The following is a 23,406-nucleotide window of genomic DNA, read 5'->3' as shown; positions in this document are numbered from 1 at the left end:
TTTTTTTTTTAAGATTTTATTTATTTATTCATGATAGACATAGAGAGAGAGAGGCAGAGACATAGGCAGAGGGAGAAGCTGGCTCCCTGTGGGGAGCCTGATGCAGGACTTGATCCCAGGACCCTGGGATCAGCACCTGAGCCAAAGGCAGATGCTCAACCACTGAGCCACCCAGGTGTCACTGTTCAAGAATATTTTAAAAGATTCTCCATATGGAGCATGTACAACTTTCACCTTTTTTGGGGGGATGTTAGTTCTCGTATGGACTCAGCTACTCAAACAAACTAACAAAACAACTAGCACTCATAATAAGATAGGTTTATTTTAATGTAACATTTCAGAGATAAGTTATTTGATGCTCAGCTGATCAGAGACCCAGATTTCTCCTTTCGTTCTTGCTCCACTATCCTAAAAGGTGTTACTTTTGTTCTAGTGGCAAATGTCACTTTCCTGGCATTAATCCACCTTCCAGATAATTGGGAGGGGAAACAAAATGCTAGTATATTTAAGGAGAATTATTAGGAAGTTGCCCATACTATTTTGTTCGCTTTTATTTGCCCCTCCCCCTTCAATAGGCATATAGCTTACTTAGCTACAAAAAAAAAAAGGGTTGAAGATGGAGTGCCCAAGTGGGCAGCATACATACAACTAAAATTCAGGAAGTTCTATTATTCAAAGTAGAAGAGGAGAATGAATAAGGAGGAGTGCAATTAGTAACCTCTTTGTAAATTTTATCTTTTTAACTGTTATTAAAACAGATTCTTTTCTTCTATTATATTTTGTAAATGATTGTTTTAAATACCAAGATAATATTCTGACAATTACTATTTCTTTTGCCATCCCCTCACTGAATTATTGTATATTTTACAGAGTTGATTTTCTTGAATTACTCAAATTAAAAATATCTTTAAGTATAATAATTAAATAATTTTAAATAATTATTAATATAAACAATTATAATTTTTAGAATTATAATTTGATATATCGTTTTATAATTCTTATTCTTATATATTTATATTATCTAATTGCTTTGGCTAGTAACTCCAGACCAGTATTAAATAATAGTGGAAATGAAAGGTGTTGCTGTATTTCTGGCTTTAATGTTTAAATACTGACTTAAATATATCCCTACAGAACATGATATTTGCTTTTAGGTCACATCTGATATACACATTATCATAATAAGATATTTATTATAATATCAGGAAAAATATAGTTACTACTATTTTATTAAGGCTTTGCTCTTATCAAGATTAAATGTTGAATTTTACATTGACTCTGAGGCTTTCATAAAGATAATAATGTAAGTTTTCATTTTATATCTGTTATTATGGAAAATAAATTTAACACTAAACTTCCTTGTATTTCTATAAAGGGAACCTTCTTGCACTGTTGGTGGGAATGTAAATTGGTGCAGCCATTCTGGAGAATAGTATCAAAGTTCCCCCAAAAGTTAAAAACAGAATTATCCTATAATCCAGCAATTGCACTATTAGGTATCTACTCAAATGATATAAAAATACAGTTTCGAAGGGGTACATACACCTGAATGTTCATAGCAGCATTATCAACACTAGCCAAATTATGAAGAGAGCCCAAATGTCCATCAACTGATGAATGAATAAAGAAGAGGTAGTATATACACACACAATGGAATATTATTCAGCCATCACTGAATTCTACTTCTGAAGCAGGTACTGCACTGTACGTTAACAAACTAGAATTTAAATAAAAATTAAAAAATAAATAAAATACACCATATCTTGTCATGGGAATTATTTTTTATCTCCTGTTGTTTAATTTGTTCAGATTTTTTTTTGTTCAGATTTTTTTTAAAAAGATTTTATTTACTTATTCATGGTATACACAGAGAGACAGAGAGAGAGAGAGAGAGAGGCGGAGACACAGGCAGAGGGAGAAGCAGGCTCCATGCAGGGAGCCCTATGCGGGACTCGATCCCGAGACTCCAAAGGCAGGTGCCAAACCGTGAGCCACCCAGGGAGCCTCCCAATTTGTTCAGATTTTATTTAGCATTTTTGCATCCACACTCAGAAGTGAGATTGATTTGAAATATTCTTTAATCATTTTCTTCTAAAATGATTTTAGAAGTTTCCATTGTTTTTTCATGCCCTGGATAATTTTAAATCACATTATAATTATCTGTTTCTCTGATCTTTTTTGTGAATCTATCTGAACGCAGTACATTGAGAATGTTTTGAGCTTCACTGATGTTTTCTATTTCTAGCAGATACTTTCTGTTTTGTACTATTTTCCTAATTTGTATCTTCCAGTAAATGATCTAGTTTACCCTGGGTCTTAAGTTTATTTATAACAACTAAGCAACTAGATATTGTAAGATTCTTTTCATTTCTTTTCTCTGAGGTTATTTTTGTATAATTTTCCCCCATTTTTTGTTTGTGTTTCCTCACTTTTTTTTTAAGTAGATATGTAGTGATGTATCTATTTTGTGTGTGTGTGTGTTTGCAGTCAGTTCTGGAATTTATTAGTTTTATCATTTTTTTTGAGTCACTTTGTTTTGGGTATTTTTCTCAAATGTATCATGTAATTGAGATTTGCTTTCTAGTCTGATCTGAGAATGTATTTTAATAACTAACTATATCTCATTTGGATTTTTAATGAAGTATATATGTCCTGCCTTAGGTTTGTTGCTTTCTCAATAATGACAGATTTCTGTTCTTTTCTTTCTTTTTCTATGTTTACCTTCATAACTTCAAATAAACTTAAGCTCTATTATTTGATTTATCAGCTAAAATATCTTGACTTCCCCTGGTTCTGAACTTGCTACTTCTACCTTCCTCTTCTCGTTTCTGCTCTGTCAGCATATATTAAATTTTAATTCTCTTCTTGAACCATAATCTTCATGTTTGTTTGATCTAGTCTTACTCTTAAATGGCTCAATGTTCACTGCCAGACATTTTGACATAGTTTTTCCATTCATCACTTGGCTGAAATTTGTTTTCTATTTAATTCTGTTTTCAAAAGCACATTTGTAAATGCTTGTGTCTTTACATTTCACTTGAAAAAACTATTTGCCTAGAAATATGATTATCACCCAAACATTTTTTGAGTATTTTGCAGAAATTTTTTTCTGAGTATTTGCAGGAATTAGTCACTGTCAGTAGTAATATGGAGGAAGAAATCTGTTATCTGGGTGGCTAAGTGGTTGAGCATCTGCCTTTGGCTTAAGGCATGATTCTGGGGTCATGGAATTGAGTCCGGCATTGGGCTCCCCTTAGAGAGCCTACTTCTCCCTCTGCCTATGTCTCTGGCTTTTTCTCTATCTCTTGTGAATAAATAGATAAAATATTTAAATAAAATAAATCTGTTACAAGTCAGATTTTTTGTTTTTGTGGGTTTTTTTAATCTATGTATTTATCTGTTTATTGGTTTTTTACATGATTTTTTCCTGACAAAGAATTTTCTCATCTTTGAAATCCAATAACTTTATTAAGATGTGCCTTTCAGTTGATCTATATCAGTTTTTATTTTCTTGAGGTATAATATGCCCTTATATTTTATAGGTTCTGATCCTTTGTATTTCTGAAAAGTTTCTTGAACTATATCTTTAAATAGTTATTCTGCTATGCTATTTTGGTTTTCTTATTCACCAACATCATTTACTTGTGTCTTAATGCTCTTTGCCCATCTTCTATATCTACAATTTTTGTTCCAGATTCCCTTGGTCTCTTTGTTTTCATTTTACTTTGTCTGCTATCTCAGTCATGCCCTCTTATTTTCCTTACAGTGTTTCCACCAATTCTGTGTTTCCCTTGTGTTTCCTACTGTCAGATATCCATTGTTATAATTGTTCACACTATATTTGTTCATTGCTCCCACCTCCCAATAGGTGTATTAACATTTTTTCTCTAATTACTTATTTTCTTCTTTGTGCTCTTTTATAAAGCAAACTGTTTCATTAAACTTTGAAAATTCAGGGTGATATAGTTTTCATTCGCTGGTTGCTGTGTTGTGTGTGTGTGTGTGTGTGTGCACGTGTGTGTTTGTGGGCATTTTCCATTTGCTATTCATAGCCCTAGTGCTCTCCTAATTTTTTTTTTAAGGATTTTATTTATTTATTCATGAGAATACACAGAGAGGAGAGAGGGAGAGAGGCAGGCAGAGGGAGAAGCAGGCTCCACACAGGGAGCCCGACGGGACTCGATCCCGGGTCTCCAGGATCAGGCCATGGGCTGAAGGCAGTGCTAAACTGCTGAGCCACCCCTAATTTTTGAGCTGCTCCTAATTTTTTCTTTGTGGCATTGTTGCGTAGGCCCTTTGTTGGTTCCTTTTTAATTACTTATGTTTTACTTTGACCATCTCTTATAGGAAGTTCATGTTGGGAAGGGGCTGGGGTTAGCAGGAATTCTGCCTATGAATCTGTGCATGTGTGTGAAGGAGAGAAACAGTGCACAATAGGGAGGGAAAAAGAAAGAGAAAGAGAGATAAAGGGAAGAGATTTGATATTCACTCTAGGTCTATTCCCATTGCTGAATCTTTCCTTTTCTACCACTATTACCCCCAGATATATCCCCACAGGCTAAGCTAACTTACTCTACTCTTCACTTTCTCAAGACCTCGTGCCAAATGGGATCAAGTAAAGCACTGCCTCTAGTCCCCCAGATCTGGTCCATTGTTGCAAATAAATTATTGTTTTTCGTTTGTTTGCTTTATTTTAAACTTTAGGGTATGCCACTCTCTTAGATGTGTACTTGGTTAGCTTTTTTCTGGTATCTGTAGCCACAAACATACTTTCTCTTGATTTTCCCACACTTTTCTTTGATCATCATCGCTTTTGTAAGAGCCTCCCATTTTGTGACATGGAATTACAAGCAACTGAGTTTTATTGGAGACTGTTTCTATTCTCCTCTCTTCTTCCCCTTGCTGTTTTAAGATGAGTTCCTAGAGAAGAATGGAAGAAAACTAACTTGATACCCTTATTTTTAAATTATAATCCTACTTAAATATTTTGCTTATTTTCTCATTAGCATTTGCCAGATATATGGATATTTTCTTTGTTTTTTCCCTTAAGTGGGCATGAGAGAAATCCTTGATATTGTTGTTCTCTTAGCTTTTTCTTCTTTCTGATACATAATTATAGTTCTCTTGGCTGCCTGTCATGGTGACAAGTTAAAAATTCCATAGGTTTTGATTTTACTGTGGAAGCACTTATATAGCACATATTTAGTTTCAATAAACGTTAGCCTCATCTAAATCTCATTACAGTTTCTTGTTCTTGTTCCTAAAGAAGAAAAAACTGAAATATAAATTAAAATTTAAAATTACTTTCTAATTACAAGCTATGTATTTTGAGATTTTGCACTGAAGTTTACTGATAGAAACATGATGGATTATTTCTTTGTATCTAAAGTATTATGCATTGACTGAGAGAGAATGTGAACTACTAAAACGTACCTGAAGTGAAAAATACATCTAGAATTCCATACAGTAAATCATAAAAAATATTAATTTTGGAGTCTTTCATTTACTAAAAAAATATATATTGAGTTCCTACTAATGCTTGCTAAGTGTTGAAATAAAATCATGTGGCCCTGTTATTTTCCCAAAGACCAAATACAGTTTAAATTGTATACTTTTTTTTTGACTCACGCTTCAGTGTGAAGCAATGGAAAATAAAACATGCTGTGGTAATGAAACTGCATTATATTGAATATACAAGATACATATGATCATAATCTTATAGTCATATTCCATAATAATGTTATAATTGAGCTAACTTTTGAAAAACCATCTTTTCTGTTTTACTAGTTGCTACTTTTATGTTTTTTTCCACATGTCTTTCTCTTTATGAATTTGCTCTTGAATAACTTTTTTTCTCTTTTTACCTGGGTTTTCCCTCAAGTGACATCTTGGATGTTAAATTCCCAGGAGGCAAGAACCATAGCTATGTTGTACTTTGCCTGATGCTGTGTTTAATATTTTGTGATGGCGATAATCTGTTGCCTTCTGCCCCTTCTCTTCCATTTTTTTCCCTCCTCTTTTTAGAACTGCACATAGTCTTTGCTAGATTTCTGTGCTGCTCACTTTTTCTGTCCTGTCTAGGTCTGCTGGTGGCAATGGAATTTTTCTAAAGCAATGGTTCTATTTTCAGGGGGAAAAAAGGTTAGCAATTCAGTTGATGCATTTTCAAACAGCATCTCTTTGGCTGCCTGGAGTAATCTGGAGAACTATGGAAGTTCCAGCATCATTCAAATCTCTTAATTTGGAAAGTTACCATGATCATGTTATTCTGAGGGCAAATCAACTGCTTTCCTCCTGGTATCCTTTGTGAAGGCAGGAGCCTTGGAGCTATCTGAGGCAGAGAGCTACCTCATTTATAATTTAAGTCCTAGAAAATACCATTCACATCCATGGTATCATACAAATAAAAAAATAAAGAATGCCACTAGACAGCACAAATAATCAACTGTTATCAACCGTGAAACTCTGAAGGGGTGAGGAGGAGGACGGGAAGTAAAATCTAATAAAAAATTATGTGTAAACTGTTCCATGAAAGTCATTTTTTATTACAAAAGCAATAACACCCTTCCATCAACTTTGTACAACAATTTTAATAACCTTTAGTGAATGTTAGTAAATCATATTGACCCTTAAGGTCTCTGGATGGCTAGAAATAAACACGCACAGATTAACCATGTTGCTGTTCTTCAACTCTGTTATGCAAACAGTTTTATACAAGGTCAGACTGGGGCACCATTGATATTGTTTGCCAACCAATTTATTCCTAAGACCCTTGACCCCATTTTAATGTGTGCATTCGGAAGAATACTCCATGTGGTGTTGCTAGTTGCAGCCACCAAAAATTGGGAAGTTGGCCTTTTTTTCCAACAACAGGGTGCTGGAAATTCTGTTAGAAACTCATTTAATGCAGCTTAAAGTTCATGTATCATTTAAAAAATTCTGATTCAACCAGAATGCTTTTATTCGTCATGTAAATGTAATATGTCAGATCTGGTAAGAAACAGTATGGAAGAGCTAAAAGTGGACCTAGTAAATTAAGTTTTTCTTTCTTTTCTTTCCTTCTTCTTCTTCTTCTTCTTTTTTTTTTTGTTTTTGTTTTTAGTTTATAGTGACATCAACTAACTTCCCAATTGCTTTCTGCTCTGGTTTTTTAACAATGTGCCTTTGTCAGATTTCAAATACTGTTGACGGCTTTTTCTAAGTATTACTTAATTTGAAAGTTTAATCTTTTCATTTTAAAACACAACATTTTAAATGGAAATGGGACATTTTAGAACTAGCTGGATTTAACGAAAATAAGCAAATTCATATGGTAGTTCATTTGAATTATGGATACCTTATTCAGAAAGCAGGAAATGACCTGAAAGGTGAATACAAAGAAGGGAGAATGAATCATAGGAAAAAAATTTAATCTAATGTGCTTTAAAACCAATTATATTTTTAATACTGTCTATCCTCAGTGGGCCCTCAAGAGGCATACACATATTGCTAGAGCTGTCATTAGGATTTCAAGAATGACTTTAAATCTTTCTGTAGCAAATATTTCCAATCATTTGTAAATTTAATTATCAAGTTAGCAAGCACCCAGATTTGATTAACATGTTTGCAAACATGATTGCAAAACAGAAATGGCATCTATGCTTCTCTCAGATATCCCTTTAATCTCTTCACAGTACAAAGCTTGTCTGGGCTCAAATTAAGAATCTGAATTGGAAGCCACAGATGCAATATCTGTATATTACAGTACTAGAAAAGGCGAGGTTTGTTCTCAATTCCCCTTGCTGTTATTTTCTACCTTTGTAAATTATTGAAGGCAACGCATTCTCTCAACTTATATTTTATGTAAGTCTCAAATGGTATCATAAATAGTGTATGCACAGACATATATTCCTGTATTAGCCAAAAAAATGATGCTGCTACTGAAGTTCAGTTTAATGAATTTCTAAAGCTCCCTCTTAATTCTATTTCATGGTAGCTTTGCATTTTTATGGAATTTGAAAGCACAAGTTGTAATTGCTAATATCTGAAATTAATATAAGTAAACTAGAAAGCTCAGCGGTGCTCTTTGCTTTATGATTCATTCATATAAAGACAGTACTGTCTACATTTTATGTGTTTTCCTAGTATACCCTTACTGGCACATTTTTTTAATTAATTTGAGATACTGGGTTTCCAGTACATTAATTTATTATTTTACAGTAGCTATTAATAATATAATCCTTAGTTCATTTTATTTCTTATATGGTTTTCTAAAGATGTATATACCCCAGAGTATTGTGTCACATATCTTAACCAATTTCATTGTGTTCAATAATTTTTTAGTCCCATACAGGGCACGCTAGATTTATTTTTCTTTCCAGGTGGCTCCCTGGAGACTCCATCAAGACCTAACCTGCTACCTAAGGTGGTTGATGGGCCTCCATAGACTATCTTAAAGATGGGAGATACGGGATGCAGATACTTATCGGTGGTATGCTCTCTATTAAGAGAGCAGCTTAGGTCAGAAAGAAGTTCCAAGGGAACTATTATCAGAGTTGTTTTCTTCTGTCACTGGTCCCTAAGCATTTTGAAAGGAACTTATAGAAGAGAGTGATACTTTAATTTTCCCCCCAAAGCCTTGAGATCATGATGTTAAGAATAGGGAGAAATGGCTGATAAGAGTGAATCTCCAATGTATGTGTCTGTAGGGGAGGGATTTTGAGAAGCTCGCTGACAATCCTTTGATCTATTACCTAGGGTAAGACATGATGCAGTGTCTTGCTGAGGAAATAAAAACTCATCTTTCCAAGAGACCTGAATAAAGTTATCTAGGCCTCCTCTCTTACCCCTAAAATAAAGAAAATAGTCTGCTTCTTCACTGAATAATCTCACTCTTCAACTTTAGTGAATTAATTTTCATTTGACAAATATTTATTAGCAGATAAAATTTAGAAAGATACAGCAAAACAAAACAAAACAAAGTTGTTTTTTATGGAACATAGCCCTTAGGAAATCATAGTGAAAGAACCTTTAAAATTTTGTAGAGAATTTCTACACAAGAAGTTCCCACTGGGTTTCACCTTCCCTAAGAGATCATTTCAGTATGTTATTGAAGGATGATCTTCCCTACTTCCACCCCCCCGAAAAGCTGATTCGGAGGAAAGACAAAAGCCAAGGTTAGAATTTCCAGCAGGAATTTATTTAGAGAGAGTCATAAAGGTGATTTTACTTTGACATTTGTGTTTTACCAAGTAAAATCTTTGCCCCTCTTTAAAAAAAAAAAAATTGTCTGTGGATATCACCTCCTTGATCATCTTCCTTGGTTTTATTTATCATACAACTAGGAAGTAAGTCTTTTCCTATCTTGTTTCATTACCACAGCCCAACTTGAGTTTAGCAGCCTGGATGCTTGCTTTTCTTTAAGGGTCATTGGGTATCATTCTCTGGAACTCTGGTTTTCTGGGACTTATCACTGTAAGGGTTCCCAAAGTACAGATATCTTCTGTAAGCATCCAGAGTACAAGTTACATGAGAGGGTTTCACTCCTGAAAATCCCTTCAAAAGTTGTTATAGACCAGAGGCAGCTAGCCCAAGGTAGAAGATAAGCTCAAGAGGTTATCAGTCCCCTCATCTGTAAAATGGAGACAATAACTCAACCTACCTCAGAGTATACGCTTGTACAGAATGGAGCATGGGATACTGAGGCAATTGCAGTTCTCACATGGGGGAGGTAACTATCCAGATCCTTAGGTTACATATCCTTATCCTCAGCCTGTCACTTACAGACTGATGCCTAAAACAGAGCACATCAACCAGATAGATGAGAGGTACTGCTGCTAATATGATCCATTACTCTAACATGCTGCAAAATAATTTATATGTATAAATTCACTGTAACTCACAGGTAGGATATCATCATTAGTAGTTTCTACTTCTCATACTTACTCTGGTGTGTTGATATTCTAACATCATCAGTATGGAGGAGGCTTCAGGCCACTCATATTGACTCTTAGTCTACCTTCTGGATCATCAGGAGTTATACAAGAATTATGCTCATTTGCATAAGTCCTACAGGAAGGCAAATGAAATCAAAGTATTTTGGGCTCTCCTCTTATCACCCTTTGCCCATACTAGAAATTTAAGGAGTATTTCTTGGAATTCTTTGAGTCTATAATGTGTGAACCCTATTGTTTTCTGAGGATAGCTTGCCCCCTTTATGCTTTTTCATTGATGTTTCTACTGCAACAAATTCCATCCAGTTCATTTTATCTCTACTCTGCTAGCCTAGATTACTCTGTGCAGGAAACAGAAATATTTATTCTTAACTTTTATCAACACTGTGACCAACATCAATATTGAGACTTCTGGTAAAATAATATGCTTCAGAAACCACATTCTGCTTCCAAAATAAGTTATATTAATCCATCAATTGCACAAAGAAATCAAAGACTGTGAGGACCAAATGATGGCCCTGAGAGAAGCAATGATGCCCTATCTCTATGTATAAGTACATCTCTCGCCTTTTCAGATTTATTACCCAGATGAATGGTGTATAAGTCAGAATATTATAATTTATCCTATAGTAATAAATGATCCCAAATCTCAGTGACTTGACATCAGCAAAGGTTTATTTCCTGTTCAACTGCATGTCCATTGTAGGTTGTCTACAGCTCTCTGGAATTCTGCTGGTCTTATGGCAGAGATTGAAAGATGAACATGCCCACAATCTTAAAATTTCTACCTAAAAATGATACATATAATTTCTGATCATGTTTTATTTGCCAGAATTTGTCACAAGGCCAAGTCTGACATTAAATAGGTGAGAGAGCATAAGCCTTCTGCAAAAAGAGGCAGCTAATATTTTGCAAATTAGCGTAATCAACTTATCATTAGCCTGATTTTTTGCTTTAGGATTTTCTTTTAGAAGCTGATTGAATGGGCACCCAATTTTCATGTACTCTGCCGCAAAAGACAAGTTTTAATGCATTGCAATTCTTTTTTTGGAAAAAAAATACCCTCTATTAATCTGTTTGAGTGGCCATAACAAAATACCATAAACTGAATGGTTTAAACAACAGAAATTTATTTTCCCACACTTCTGGAGCCTGATAGTCTGATATTTGGATGTTGGCAGGGTTGATTTCTGGTGAGAGCTCTGCCCTTGGGTTGCCTATGGCTGCCTTTTTACAACTTACATAGCTTCTTTGTGTGACCCTGGAGGGAGAGAGCAAGAGAGCAAGCTCTCTGGTGTCTCTTCTTATAAGGGCACTATCCCATCATGAGGGCCCTACTCTTAAGAACTTCTCTAACCTAATTCCCTCACAAAGTCCTCATCTCAAAATGGCATCACTTTGGGGGTTAGGGCTTTAGCATGTGAATTTAGGGGAAACACAAAGTCCATAACATACCACTCCCACCTCCTACAATCAACTTGGCCTCAGAGGCAGCAACACTCAATGTTCTATTTCTTATTTGGACAGGCATGAATCATTAGGATATTCTGGTTCACTGCTCAGGCTCCCAATGTTTCCATTGCTAACCATATGGAGAGCTATCCCTTCCCAGGCTGCGTTGGCTGTTTCTTCTTTGAGATGAACAGAAGTTTGCTCTTTCCCCAAAGCCAAGCCTCTCACACCAACATACTTCAATGATAGACCTGAAAGAAAATATTTTCTTATTTGCCCCAGAAAATTTCCTGTTTCTTGACCCTCCTTCATGTGCCCTACAATGATCACTTATTGCTTTCCCTGGTTCTTTCTTTTGTCTCCATATCACAGAGCCCCTATAAATTCCACCAGGTAGGAATTAGCTTGATTATTTTTGAGGATAGCTGCCATATTTCTCTACTGTTTCCTACTGACTCTGTTATCTTCATTCATTCTTTTCCTTTTATGTTCATACGAGAAAGTCATTTACAGTTATTTATGTTCTCCAATTCTCCTGCTGGTCTTCTATTATTCTTTTCCTGTTACACATTTCGATTATTTCAGCCCTCTGCTTGAATCTCATCAGAGCCAATCCCAATGCTCTTGGGATAAAATCCAAACTCCTCATCATAGCCCACAAGGCTCTGCAGGATCTGGCTCCTGCCTTCCTCTCTGACCGTATCTTACCATTCTCACCCAGTGCACTCCACTTGAGCTACATGGGCCTTCTCTCTGTGCCTTGGATAAGCCAAACTATTTATGCTTCTGGCCTTTTGTCAGTCTTCTCTTAACTCTCTACATGGCTGACTGATTCTATCCTCTTCTTAGTGAAAACCTCACCGGCCCTCCTAATGAAGAAAGGCCTTTTTCATTACAGATTCACACAGCTCCTTGATCACATTCTTTTTCCTTTTTTTTTTTTTTAAGATTTATTTATTTATTTGAGAGAGAGAGAGAGAGCAAGCATGAGCGGGAGAGGCAGAGGGAGAAGGAGAGAGAATCCCAGGAAGACTCCAAGCTGAGCGCAGAACCCAAAGCAGGGCTTGATCTCATGACACTGAGATCACCACCTGAGCCAAAATCAAGAGTCAGGCACTTAACTGACTGCACCACTCATTTGCCCCTTGATCACATTCTTTATAATAATAACAAGTGCTTATATTTGTTTATAAATTTGTTTGTTTCTCCCATTAGAATGTTAGGGCAGTTTTGTCTTCAGTATTGTTGTATCCCAGCAGTTCCTATAATGCCAGAAACTATGGTGCATCTTATGAGTGAATGATTAAATCACTACAACATCGTTATATTATACAAAGTCAAAATTTATTTTCTTATAAGCTTTATCTGGAAGACCTAGTTTGACCCTCTTATAGAACACATCTATTCTGCCTTCCACCTGACAATTTACCAAATATTGTACGATTTTTTTGGTCTCTGTGTACCTTTTTTTCCATAGGCTTAACATCTTTAGTTGCCTCAAATATTGTTCAGGTAAAATGTGCTTGTGACCTTTCAGTGCTCTGTTCATTTCCTCTTGGATTTATGTTAATCCTTTAAAATTTGTCTTTGTTGACATTTGATCCATCACCACAGCCAGACTACCCATTTTGCCATTCACTGGAGGATGAAAGAACAATGTAGATGTTGAGAAATGGCTTTAGTAAGTAGGACCCATTGTCCCCAGACACACTGATGGAGTCCTTCCTGGAAATGATTATCTATATATATTTTTTAAAATTATAGACTTATTTACTATGTTAAGGGGCCAAGAAAGAAAAATAAGAGATACTATAAGAAGAGGAATGCCCTTGTCACTCCTCTAGGGCCACCTCTGATCATCCTCTTTAGGCCTCCTTTCATTGGAGGGGATAATTTTTGTTCTGCTTGTTCAGCAGTAAGACATCATTTAGCTTGAAGTTATTAGTAGATATAGTCTTTGTGCTTTAAAAAGCACAAATCCAGACTTTACCTTCTCTCTTGAACTGTTTTTTTTTGTTTTTGTTTTTTTTTCCTATCCAGGTAGACTCCTCCTTTGTATCTTCCTCTACATCTTTTCTTTCTTCTGTCTAGTTGCATTCGGGTGTATTTGTTGAGTCAGATACATTCTTGGGACCTAGTGAATTCTTACTTTATGTTGGATGGAGGAGCAGATGGTCCCATGTGGATCCCAATTCTCCTTATTCTTCTTTTGGCCTCTGCATTTGAGTAGGGGACACTTCTATGGCCATCAGTAAGGTCTTCAAACAAAAATAGCCCATTAGCACAATATGCTAAAATATTTTTTCTTATTAATCTTGATTATTTTATCTAACACAGTAACTAATATTCTGATTTTATATGATTTTTAAATTTTATAAGCAGATTATCAATGTCCTTAACAAAACTTGTTCAATTGAGTATGGAGCCTCTTGTTATTAGACTCACCAGTGTGCCAAAATTCTTAACACATATCTCTGTGTCAAATATTTTGCTAATTCAGATTTGCCATATGAAGAGCATTTCTCATGTCTATTTATCTTGAGTCTACACTAAAGTCTCTGTGTTGAATGAACCATTCACTGTGAACCTATTTATTTCAGTATAGATTCACCTTCTTACAAATCCATAATATATAGATTGCATCAAATACATTACGCAACAATCTCTTAGCTATTTGGAATCAATTTGTGAGACTTTGAGTATATCCTCAAAGCCCTTTCTGATAATGAGATCTATATCATCTTCTCTTGATTGTTAGGTTAGGAAACTGGAGCAAATATGAGGTTAAGGCCCAAAGTTTGTTCATTATTTGATAGATAGTTTATTTGATTCTTCCTATTTTTTTGTCTTATATTTTATTACTGATGAAATGATGTTGTCAATGTCCCAAATCTGTTTTGGACAGAGAAAAGGATAAGTAATACATATGTGTGCGTGTGTATGTCCACAGAAATAACAATTAGCTTCTATGCTGATAATTCTGGGCACTTTTAATATCCAACCAAATATTAGAACACCCTCTCAAATTGCTTTATCACTGCATTCTTTTAGGACAAATGGCAGTTTTATGAATAAATTTAGAAGAAAACAGATATAGGTGAATACTTTGAACTATGGTGCTAATATATTGAATATCTAATCATAAGTCTCCCTATTCTTTAGCTTTATGACAGATTGTTAGTAAATCACATTTCCTGCTGTTATTCTATCGTATAGTCTCGTTCTTAAAGAGGTGATGTTTTTGCATATGAAGGAAAAGATTGAGTGGGAGTACCTCAGATTTTATTGTCAGTTTATTAAGACATAAGGAATGAAATCATTTATGTTATCTTCTTTCTTAACTCTATGCCAAACAATCAATAAACATTTATGGGCACCTATTATGTGATGGCATGGTTTTAGGCCTGAAGATACATAGATGAGTAAGATAGAATTGTAGAGAGATGAAATTTAGTTTTGATTGCCCCTTATTGAAAGAAATGGATGAATCTTATGTCAGCTGATATTTCCCTGATGTTTAAGAATGGTCGAGGCCCCAAGGACTATAGCCTCCAGAAGTTAAATAACTGCATGTTTTCAGAAAATTCTCCAGTGAGTTTGTTTTCATGGTTACCACTACTCTCTATTTCCACGTATGTTTTTATGTTTACTTTTATCCTGGATGTGAAATTCAGCCACTTCCATAATTTCCATGTTTTCATTAACCATCTTCCTCATGCCAAACACACACACGCGCACACACACACATACAGATAGAAGATATTCCTAAACATTTATTTGTGGGGAAACAGGTGAGAGTTTCAATGTAGCAATATCAACAACCTCAAAGTGAACGCTAATCAGGGCACCTGAGTGTTTCAGTAGCTAAGTATCCAATTCTTGACTGTGGCTTAGGTTATGATTTCAGGGTCCTGGGATCAAGCCTCGTGTCTGACTCCATGCTCAGTGAGAAGTCTGCTTAAGATTCTTTCCCTCTGTCCCCCACCCTGCTCACACACACACTCTCTCTCTAAAATAAATAAATAAATCTATATTTTAAAAAAGTGAACACTAAGCACCTCTTCCTATTGATCACCTCAAAACTTAGTGGCTGACAAGATTTATTATTATTTCTCAGTTCTGTGTGTTGACTGGGGTCAGCTAGGAGGGTCTTGCATGGTCTACTTGCATGTGGTTGCAAGTAGAGTCAGCTGAGGTGCAGTTCTCTAAAGTTCCATGTGGACTGGACATCCAAGGTGGGTCACTCACATGGCAGACAGTTAATGCTGGGCTGTTGGCTGGGATTTTAACCCAGGCTGTCAACTGGACCATCTATAAGTGGCTGTCATGTTGCTTGAGCTTTTCACAGCATTGATGATGAGGTTCTAAGAGGGAGTCTTCCATGAGAGAAAATTTCAATAGAACCAGGTGGAAGCCAACAACCTTTCCTGAAATCTAAGGCTACAACTGTTGTGTCATTTTTGTCATGGTCTATCTATCAGAGAACTGCAGGCCAATCCAAATTTGAATGTGGGGAACTCCCCACTCCCCTATAGTCTCCAGCCATTCCTGCCATTCCCTCTTTCTTTTCTCCTCTCTTTGGAGGTAAACAAAATTGCTTCTGTTCTCAAGCAATAAGTTGTGTTTCCTCACATTGCTTTGGCCCCTGATGATATCTATATGCACAGAATTCACGTTCTACTCCAGAGCTTTATCAAGATCATTTCTCTATGCGTTTTCAATCTTAAGAAAAATTGAATGCACTAAGGAAAGGCATGTGGAGACACAGCAAGAAGGCACCCTTCTGCAAGCCAGGAAGAGGGAGATCACACCAGAAACTGATGAGGCTGGTACCCTGATCTTACATTTTTGCTTCTAAAACTGTGAGACAATAAATTTCTGTTATTTAAACCACCCAGTCTATGGTATTTTGTTATGATAGGCACCCAAGCTAACATAAGCACTGATCTTCCCTCCTCCCATTGACTCAAATTAATTTCTTCAAATTTCATATAAATCATAGTCAATCTCATTTGTAAAACCATACTTTACTATCTCTGATAGAAAGACCAATCATTTTATTAAACATTGTTTAGGAATATATGCTACCTGTTTCCCTCAATAGTCTAAATTGCCGGGCTGGGTTTCTCAAAAAAATCTTCTATATAAAAAATGGTTATATTGATCACGAATGTTCCCTGAGCCATTTTATTGATAAAATTATCAGACTAGCTTAAGGATGTTTCAGTGCTCATTAAATCGTTATCCATTGATAAGACAGATAAAAGTCATCTATGTGGCCAGATTATAGAACTTGATATATTATATTGTATAATACATATATATTTCTCTATATACATTTTATTATATATTAATTATATATATGGTATATGTGTATTTCTAAATATGTCCCCAAATACTACTGCTAAAATCAAAACAGGCAGATATGGTTCAGAAGACATGATTCCAAATTATATCAAGCAGGTAGCATCTTACTGCCATGCTTTATTTTTTTCTTAAGATTAGTTACTCCTTTGATACATAGAGAGAGCACAAGCAGGAGGGGTGGCAGGCAGAGGGAGAGGGAGAAGCAGGTTCCCCACTGAGCAGAGAAACTGATGTGGGGCTCAATCCCAGGACCCAGGGATCATGACCTGAGCCAAAGGCAGATGCTTAACTGACAAGCCACCCAGGCACCCCTACTGCTGTACTTTTAAGACTTTCTTTCTTTTTTTTTTTTTTTTTTTTTGAGATAAAGGGTAAACAATTCAGAGAACTGGGTCTACTTACTATATGCTCTTGGATAATGATTTTGAAATTTAAAAATGATTGTAAACTCACATAATGTTTTTGTACCAAGTTAGAGCTATGTTTTCAAAATTTCCACCATACTTTGATAGCATAAGAACAAAAAGAAACTGAATATATAAAGGATATTGGGTAGGTAAAGCTGCATAATTATCTTAAGGAAATTCCCTAAGATTAGTATTCTCTGAGGGCATATTTTACTTTTTAAAGTTAGGCCTTTTTTTAAAAGATTTTATTTATTTATTCATGAGAGACACAGAGAGGTAGAGACATAGATAGACACAGAAGCAGGTTCCCCACAGGGAGACTGATGTAGGATTTGATCTCAGGACCTGGGGATCACGACCTGAGCCAAAGGCAGAAGCTCAACCACTGAGCCACCCAGTGTCCCTTAGTTAACAGATTAGCTTATTTAGTTACTCAGGGGTATATTTTGGATGGCCCAGTGGTATGCCGTGCTGAAAACAGAAGTAAGAGCAAAGACTCACTGATGTTCTTCTATGCCTTTGAAGGGAGGGGATAGGTGGATTAAATGAATCTAAAATATCTTCAGGGTCAGATTATATTGTTCTATACTGTATAGTGTCAAATTTTGAGGTCGCAATGAATTACTAGTATAGGAAACTATATATATGTATTCTCTGCCTAAAAGCACATGTCCTCTGGCCTAAAGTAGATGGTGGTCACCATTTGTTTATAATTAAGGAGAAAAGTAGATATGACACTGTGCATGTTATAATCTTGTTTCAGTGAAAATATATAATACATGTAATGAAATAAATATATAGTAAATAATAATCTTGAAGGAGAGGTATAATTTCATTTTACATGTAGCTGACTCTGTGTGTGTGTGTGTGTGTGTGTGTGTGTGTGTGTATTGAGTTGATGTGGAAGTGTGTTCCACAAGAAGTCCTCTTGGAGTGGCAGGATTTCAGGTGATTTGTGTGTACATTATTTTATTTCCAAAGTTTGAACAATATGATAAAATTATTTTTAAGAAGTGTAATGCACCTATGTGTTTAAATGTGTCTCTTAAACTTCTCCAATAGAATGTTAATTTGCCTTTATTCTTATTTAAATCAACAAAGATCATCTTTCTCTGCATTGTTAGACTATCTAAAGCAGAGTGTCTGGACTCGATTTTATCAGACGTTTACAAAAATGCCTTTGCTGAGTTGTGATAAAATGGAATGCCTTCTGTTGACGTGAGACCTGTCCTCTTGCCCATTATATTTATGCCCTTGGTAAAAAAAAAAAAAAAAAAAAAAAGAAAAGAAAAAGTAATGTTTTGATATTATCCATTGTAAGACTCCATGTACTTTATACGAGGAGTGTTGCCATAAATTCCTACATGAGAACAGTTGCAAGAACAGTTTTGACTCTGCAGATGAAAGTTTTATCTTTTTTGTTGTTAGAGAAATAAAAACAATGTAATATATGGGTGCCCACTTTACCTACTGAAAAAATTAATGCTTAATCTATTGCCTAAAAATTGTAATATCCTCAAATATAATTACTGGAGGAATTAATTAGCTCTGCTACTTTTGGGTGGACTCTCTTCATTTGAAATGTAAATGAGTTAGGTTGCAGTGTGCTTGAATATATCAGTTATTTTACATATTTTTCAGATGTGTATGGGGTAAAAATAACATAAAATTCCTAATTACTGGGGGATACCTGGGTGGCGCAGCGGTTTAGCGCCTGCCTTTGGCCCAGGGCGCGATCCTGGAGACCCGGGATCGAATCCCACATCAGGCTCCCGGTGCATGGAGCCTGCTACTCCCTCTGCCTCTCTCTCTCTCTCTCTCTCTCTCTCTGTGTGACTATCATAAAAAAAAAAAATTCCTAATTACTGAAAAGAACATGTAGAAACACTACTCATATACTTCATTCTCTCCTTTATTTATTTATGTTACAGCACATAATTATATGGGAAGGATCAATGAGTGAACAGAAAAGGGTCTTTCCCCTCATAGAGCTTACATTCTAGAGAAGGAGTTCTGATAGTAAGCACGATGAACAAATAAATTATCCATATTTTAGAATATGAAATGTGTTCTAAAAAGATTAATGTAAGAAGGATTAGAAGTCATTGAAAATGTTTTAAACCACAGTACCAATAGATAAAGTACTCTTCAAGAATCTCAAATAATATTGAATCAAGTTCTCGTGTGATTAAATGAATGTTTTCATTGGGCTTTTCCTTAAAATGACAATTTGTTATTTAGGAACATGTTTTTATTGAGCAACTTCATGTCAGGCAGTGTACCACTTTCTGGAGGTAGGATGGCTCTAAGACAGATATGATCTCTGTTCTCATGGAGTTTAAATGTACAGTGAAAGAGGCAGACATAGCTGTAGGGGACTATGTGAAAGAAGCTTTGATAAGGAAGTGCAGATGCTCTGGGGGTACCGAGGCAGGACCCTTGATGTTGTTTGCAGAACAGGAAAAGCTTCCTTCAAGGAAGCAATTGCAAAACGAGAGGCAGTTTATGTGTTGGCCAGGCAATAATGGAGATACAGTTTCTGGGAGATGGAAGAAACTTCATATCACACCAAAGCCATGGGGGTGAGAGAAAGCAGGACAAACATTCAGAGAACTAAAAGGTGTTCTGTGTGGCTGGAGCAAGGAGTTGGGTGGGGGGGAAGCGTGGTGACTTCCTAGGGGAGAGCCAGGAAGGCATCAGGTTGGCAAGGGGCTTAAATCCACAGTAAAGAATTTGAGCAAATGCTAACAGCAAAAGAAATGACATGACTGAAGGATTTAAAGTGTAAAGCCTTTTTGAACACGCAGAACTTTATTGACACACGCAGGAAACAATTACATCTTTCTCACCATTACACTCTCCACTTGAGCTGTGTGGACTATTTCTTCCTCTGTCTTTGGATGAAATCTCGGACAGTTTTTGTAGACTTTCCAGTCACTCTTAAATACTTAAAAAGTAGGTTTTTAATACTATCCAGCATCTGTCTCAAGCCCGTTTTTTCCTCCCACTACCTTCCTGGCCAAACTTCTTGTCTGAAATGATTACACTCTTCCCTAATTCCTAACCTCCTTTTTACACTTAAACCTGATGAAATCTGGCATCTGCACCCATTTTCCCACTAAAACTTCCTTCTCCACAGTCATCAGTAACATCTCTGTTTAAGCCTTGAGGGCAAGTCCTTAGTATTTATTTGCCTAATCAGTAATATTTGACATTTTTACTGACCCTCCTTCTTGAAATAATCTCTTCACTTGGTGAAGAGATTCACCATGCTTCTTTTTTTTCCTGCCTCCATTTTTGGCCATTCCTTGTTAGTTTCCTTTGAAAATAACTTTTCCCTTTTTTGGAACATCTGCCACATTACTAGTGTTAGTTACTCAGGATTCTTTTCTAGGCCCGTTTTCTTCTCATTCCTCACATTCTCTCTGCCAGTTGCATCCACTCTCATGGGTTCACTTACTATCTATATGCCAATCACCCCCATATCTGTATCTCAAGCACGTGTTGTCTGCTCAGTTTCAGAATGTTTGAAATAAGTATGGTAGAGAATTGGAGAGAGTGCTAACCAGAGAAATATAGTGTAATATCTGAACCATAGGGAGATTAGTGACTATTATTCAATGTTGCCAACAACCTGCACAGTTTGGCAGACACTGGATTTTCTGGATTTTGCCAAGTGGGTATAGGCATTAGGAAAGGCATTAGGAAAAGGAAATTGATGATATGGTCTACAGCCTTTTGGGGTGGCAAAGTAACCTGGATAGGAAAATGAAACCTTTAGGGGATTATTAAAGGCAGAGAGAAGATTGACCTGCTGTTTGGAGATCCTGGAGAACAGTTTATTTGTATGATGCTTAAGAATTCTGGAAAGTTGCAAAGTTGTGGTAAGAGAGTAGGATGTCTAAAATTATCATTCCAGAAGTGGAGGAGTCAGTGTCTATAACATGGGCATAAAGTGGATGGCTGCATGCAAGTGAAAAAGAATGTCCTTGGTGGTTGAGATGACAAGGAAGCAAAAAGCCAAGTTACTGAATGAGCTATCATGTGCTTATTGGATCTTGCTTGTAAGATAATGCTGGAGTTGGAGAAAGAGAGAGAGTAAAACTCAGAGTTGGGAACAGAGACTCGAATGGATGAAGAGTGACCTAGAGGTCCAGAGATGACATGATGAATTTTTTGCATTACTGATACATAAAAACAAATGTATTGTGTTACGCGATATACAACCAAGTTTTCAATTTACACATGTTCCATCTTTTTGCTCTATTTTATAATAGTTAGAGGCTAAAAGCAGAGGACTGTGATATTTTCTGACCATCTTAAAATAGCTGTCACATAATTAAGCATTGCAATTTCAAGGGTCCTTGCACAATACACAAGAGAGTGTAAATAGCTTACTCTGGAACCTATTTAGAATGGGCATTTAAAAATATTGACAGCACAGTATCACTCACCTGTGTTTACTTTCCCAGACTTCTGAAGTGACTAGCAAATGATTTCTGTTTCATACTTGAACCCCTGGGGTTAAAAAGCGACAATGTGGAGGAAGAGAAAAAGTTTTAGGGTATGTTGTAAGAAGCCACTGAGATTTGATTTTTCTTTTTTTTGAGAAATTTATTAACAATGCTGCCTCAAAAATTATATGTGTAACTTATGAGATTTTAGGGTGAAGAGAGTGAGGTAAGAACCTCCATTTAGAAGACCGCTGAAGGAAACATCCAAGGTCGGCGTGTTTTTCCTATTGATTACATATGCCTGGGCATTCTGGCAAGGAGCCAAGCTCATTTTAAATTCCAGCCACTTGTATCTTAGGCTTGTGAAGGAGGGAGCAGTGTGCCTGGGGAAGCAGGGCAGTATTTCCAGCAGGTGGTAATAGCAGGCATCACATTATAGTTTTAGGAGACTCTGATACAGAGGCAACCACATTCACCTCTTCAAGTACTGTGCTTTCAATAGACTGCAGTGAGGTGTTATGACGTCTCATTCTCCAGTAAAGGTTTTATGTGAACTGAAATGTCTTCCTGTGTATCCATTCACCTAACACTGCCAAGAGAGAGAAAAGGATTGAAACATAAATCTCACCTTATTACCAAACCTAAATTGTTCCTTCTGATTTTGTCTCAATGCCTTGCTCTTGCCTTGTTCCCTTGGCATAATGAATTTCTTAACCTAGAGTCTCGATAAAATCCTCCATAATTTATTTTTATCTTAGAAGTTGTCATAAAAATTCACTGACAAGGCACAGCCCAAGGTGGTGTAGAATAAGCTACCTTGATCTGTTTGTGTAGATAGAGATACACTATTGCTCTCAGATGGAAACAGTGACTTTTCTCTTTGTTCCCATAAAAGAACATCTATCAGTTCCAGTGAAGGTCCAGAGTAGGAAAATATGTGAACGTCCTTTCACACACAGGAGTCGGCTGGATGAAAAACTACTTATCTCTGTTAGCATGGTTGTTTATTACATTTTGTACAAGCCTGATTAACATTTAAACACCTAAGGAAATCTTGTAGAAATGTGATCTTCATGTATATATTTGCTAAGACGGTGTAGCTAGGATACTATTTTTAGAATAATAAGCTTAGTGGTTAAAGTGTCATGCACTGAAGATTAAGTACTGGAAGGAAATTAATCGGGAGACAAGCATGGGGTTATGAGGAAGAAATCTCAGGCTCTCATTAGTGGAGTCAATCAAGAATTTTCAAGGCACAGATTTTATCCCTGGCATAATCTTGGGGTCCCTATCTTAAGCTTCAGGGAATTCTTCTACATTTGTTATATTTATATCCTTTCTTAATTAAAGGTCTCAAGACTTGAAGGATACAAAATTAGAAAGCATCTTTGAGGTTCTTAGCACCCATGGGATGTTTCTGTATTTCAACTGAGTCTTGTGTGCTTTCATTTCCCTACACCTCAACTCCAAGTGTCAAGAGACAAGTGAGTACTATTGTTGAGTTGGATAAGTACCTTGAAAGACAAATAAATAAATAAAGATAAAGAAAAGAAAAGAAAAAAGAACAAACAACAATCAAGCTAACATTTATTTCCCTTTATCTCGGGGGGGGGGGGGGGGGTGTCAAGACAAAAACTTCAGAGAACTAAAGCAGAGAGAGCTGATGGAGTTGGGTGGAGATAAGAGATTTCCATTTCTTTTCTTAGGAGTCTAAAGCAGTACTTCTCCCTGCCTCCCTCACTTTACAAATGAAGTACCTGGCAAGTTCTTGGGAGTTTCATTGGGGTTTCAAAG

The 23,406-nt window shown here is 36.2% G+C and overlaps 1 long non-coding RNA gene across 3 annotated transcripts in view; it reads left to right on the top strand.

Annotated features, from left to right (window-relative positions):
- The window catches only part of LOC140636249 (uncharacterized), a 146,032-nt gene that overhangs the window by 79,461 nt on the left and 43,165 nt on the right, over window positions 1-23,406 (top strand). For all 3 annotated transcript variants that reach the window (XR_012033549.1, XR_012033550.1, XR_012033548.1), the window contains one exon: window positions 22,963-23,096. This is a non-coding gene — a long non-coding RNA (uncharacterized lncRNA). The remainder of the gene's footprint in view (window positions 1-22,962; window positions 23,097-23,406) is intronic.

This window comes from Canis lupus, chromosome 7 (genome assembly GCF_048164855.1).
Source record: "Canis lupus baileyi chromosome 7, mCanLup2.hap1, whole genome shotgun sequence".
Lineage (NCBI taxonomy): Eukaryota > Metazoa > Chordata > Mammalia > Carnivora > Canidae > Canis > Canis lupus.
Note: the sequence above shows the minus strand (reverse complement) of the source record. Positions and strands in the feature narration are given on the sequence as shown.